A 3,780-nucleotide genomic window follows, 5' to 3' on the forward strand; every position below is an offset into this window, starting at 1 on the left:
GTTCCCGTGGAGGGGTGGTTGAACAGTAGCCGGTGGAGTAGCGCGCGGTGGAGGTTGGATGAACAGGAGCCCGTGAAGGCTGGAGGAGGTCAACGGTAGCCCGTGGAGGCTGGAGGAGGTCGACGGTGGAGATGAACAGTATCCCGTGGAGTCTCGTTTTGCATAACGCCACACCCCTCCCGATGAACATGACCCCTGTTTCGACCGTAGCGCTCCAACACAAGTCCGTTTTGTCCGTTTTGCGGTATGCCACACCCCTCCCAATCAACAGGACCCCCGTTTCGACCGTAGGATGTTCATTTCATCCGTTTTGTGGTACGCCAGACCCCTCCCGATCAACAGGACCCCGTTCCGAATGTAGGAGGTCCGTTTCCTCCGTTGTGCGGTACACCAGGCCTCGTTTCCATCGCCTGTTCCGTCCAAGCCCTCCCGATGAACACGACCGCGCATTCCGTTCCGACCCAGCCAGTTGGCTCCCACGCGTTCCGTTGCCTCCCGATGAACACGACGCATTCCGTTGCCTCCCCATGAACACGACGCATTCCGTTGCCTCCCCATGAACACGACGACGACACTGTTTCTCCGTTCCGACCCAGCCATGTACACGAGCCATGTCCATACATATGCGCGAGTAGGCGTTCGAGACTCCGCCCGTATGTACACATACGTGGCCGTATTTTCTTTCTTGCACCCTGGCCGCTATATGTACGTGTACATGCTACGTGTGCGCCTCTACTACGACACGTACGTGCCTCTACTACGACACGTACGCTCCTCTACTACGACACGTGCGCGCCTCTACATCCACCAGTATATATGTACGTACACGTCCGCGACCAGAATGACAACGCTATGTACGCTTCGACCAGGTGGGTCCCGACTGTCAGGCACTTCCTTGCGTGCGAAGATGTAGCTGGTGGGTCCCAGTAGTTAGGGGGGCGAATCGTTTTTTTTGCCCGGACGCACTTCCTTGCGTGCGAAGATGTAGCTAGTGGGTCCCAGCAGTCAGGGGGCGAATTGTTTTTTTGCCCGGACGCACTTCCTTGCGTGCGAAGATGTAGCTGGTGGGTCCCGTCAGTCAGGGGGAAACGTTTTTTCGCGAAATACAGTGGCCCGTCCGGTGGGTCCCCGGTGTCAGGTGGAGGAATCATTATTTTGCGCGTACCAAGGAGGCACTTCCTTACTGCGGCCGTGGACCCAGCTGTCAGCCTCTCCACGTATAGTCCACGTCCGATGGAAGTCGTTCCTTGACCACGCCGCACCGAGAGCACCACGGCAGTGGACAACGGCGAGGACTAGGAAGGGGACGACTCGGAGCCGGGGAAGACGCAACAGTGGATGCCCACGCGAAGAGGAGTACGAGGGTTCACTGGTTCGGCTGCGGTGTGAGGCTGCTGTTGCCGCAGAATAACAGGGGGTGTGGGTGAGTAGAGGGGTGGCCTGGCCAGCGGTGGGAGTAGTAGAGGGCGGTGAGGCCTCCGCAGCATCACACCCGGCCACGGGAGGCAGGATCACGCGGCACGACCGTCGCTGGTTTGGGCGGCTGGAGCAAGAAGACCAGAGGTTGAAGAAGCACTATGGCCATTGGATGAACATCGTACGGTAATAGGAGCTAGAATCGTTCATATTGACTAAGTTGACAAAGCCCTCCGTCCCCGTCAACTTGGTAGGCCCACAAGTCAGCCTCCTACTATGCTGGGTTCCAGCTGGCAGGGGGAATATTCATTTTTTTGCGTAATAAGGAGGCACTTCCTTGCGTGCAAAGATAGCTGATGGGTCCGACATGTCAGCGGGGGTCACGTTATTTTCGCGAAATACAGAGGCCCTTCCGGTAGGTCCCATATATCAGGTGGAGGAATCATTATTTTGCGTGTAATAAGGAGGCATTTCCTAGTGTGCGGCCGTGGACCCAGCTGTCAGCCTCTCCACGCATAGTCTACTTCCGATGGTGTTGTTCATTGACCACGTTGACCACGCTGCGCCGAGCGCATCCAAGGTGGTGGACGACGGCGAGGCCTCGGACAGCAATGAGCCGGAGATGGGAAGACGCGGGAGTAGAGTCGTAGATGAAGAGGTGTACGAGGGTTAACTAGTTCTTGTGCGGTGTGGTTCGGCAGTCGATGGAGAAGAACAGGAGCTATGGAGGGGTGGAGGGATGGCCTGGCCAACGGTGGAGTAGCGCTTCATAGCGAAGCGTGCTAAGCAGAGCTGCTAGCAGCAGGAGGTGGGAGGTGGTCCCGGCGGCGCTAGAGGAAGAAGACGAGAGATTGAAGATGGATGCCGGTCGTTGGATGTAACTCCAACGGCTAACATGTCAGAATCATTTGTTGACTAAATTGACAACGACTTGCGTTGGCTTCGACCTATTGGCCCATATTTCAGCCTAAAAAAATGTGGCACGTATTGAACCCATTTTTTTTCCAGAATTTACAGTCTTTTTTTGCGCGGTAGAATTTACAGTCAATTTGATCTTTTTTTGAATTACAACCATTAGCTGGGCTGGGTGAACAAATAATATAGCGTCCATGCGGCCCATTTATTTTATTTCCTAAAGAATTACAGGCCATTTGCACTTTCTCGAAATACACGATTTTGCTGGGCTGATTCTAATTATAATGTTGGGTTGGGCCAGCAATGTTATCAAAAAAATAAAAAGGGGCTGAGCATTTTGTTATAAATATATTTAAATAATAAGTGATATTATTACATTCGTCCTTAAATCTTACCAAGCTTTTGTACACAATCACTAGGATTTTCGTGCCAAAACAATCCAGGATTTTATTTGTTAAGAAATTATTTTTACAAGTTAATAAGATGTAGGATATTGTTTTCTTACATATGTAAGTATCTGTTAAATATATGATGACAATAAAAATAATATATAATAACATATAAAATAATTTTTTTGGAAAAACAAGGAGCATCTCCCCGGTTCCATTGCTGAGAATGAAACCACAACATATTCTGATACAGCAGCTCAAAGAGTAGTTCGAAAGCAAAGGTAGAAAAGCTACAAACTAGGGGGGATGAACAAGTTCTCTCAATAACACAAATCACTCGAGCGGTGCCAAAGACAGAGCAGATAGAGCACTCAAATGACAGAAGGAGGGTCCAGCAAAGCCTTCATGGTCTTTAGCCGAGGGGCCGTGTCAGCCTGCGGCGACCAGTAAGCAAATGGAGACACTGAGCTGGAAGGCGTGGCATGGTGGATGTCCCTCATTTTCGGCGCCAGCTGCCCATCATCTTCATCAGAGATCTTGAGACGAGCCCACGGGTCCAGCCCCAGAGCAGGTCGTGCCTTGTTCAGCCATAAGTGATCGCCAACGGTTTCTGGAGGGATCTTGTTAGGGTTTCCACGAAGCTCATCAACTTATCCTTGTCCGATCCGGAGGAGAGAATCACCCAGTTCCTCACCATGTTCCTGATCAACCTCGCGGAATGGAAATCCAGGAGGTGTTACTGAAAATCATAGCATTTCTATATTTCCAGAGGCACCAAAGGAAAGCTGAGCTAACAGTATTTAAAACTGAGCACTTTTTGGTAGCAATCTAGAATCTCGTGACAGATTCGAAGGATGAGCCAATCTGACTAGAGAAATATTCCTCAATGTGGGTCGAGAGATGTTTAGCAACTATACATTCAAAAAATAGGTGAGAACAAGACTCATGTTCCAAGCAGTAAACACAATCAAGGGGTTTGATGATGTGTCTCTTCCTAAGGTTATCCCTAGTCATCAATTTGTTTTTGGAGAGAAGCCAGATAAATACATGAATTTTAGGG

Source organism: Triticum aestivum, chromosome 1A (genome assembly GCF_018294505.1).
Source record: "Triticum aestivum cultivar Chinese Spring chromosome 1A, IWGSC CS RefSeq v2.1, whole genome shotgun sequence".
Taxonomy (NCBI): Eukaryota; Viridiplantae; Streptophyta; class Magnoliopsida; order Poales; family Poaceae; genus Triticum; species Triticum aestivum.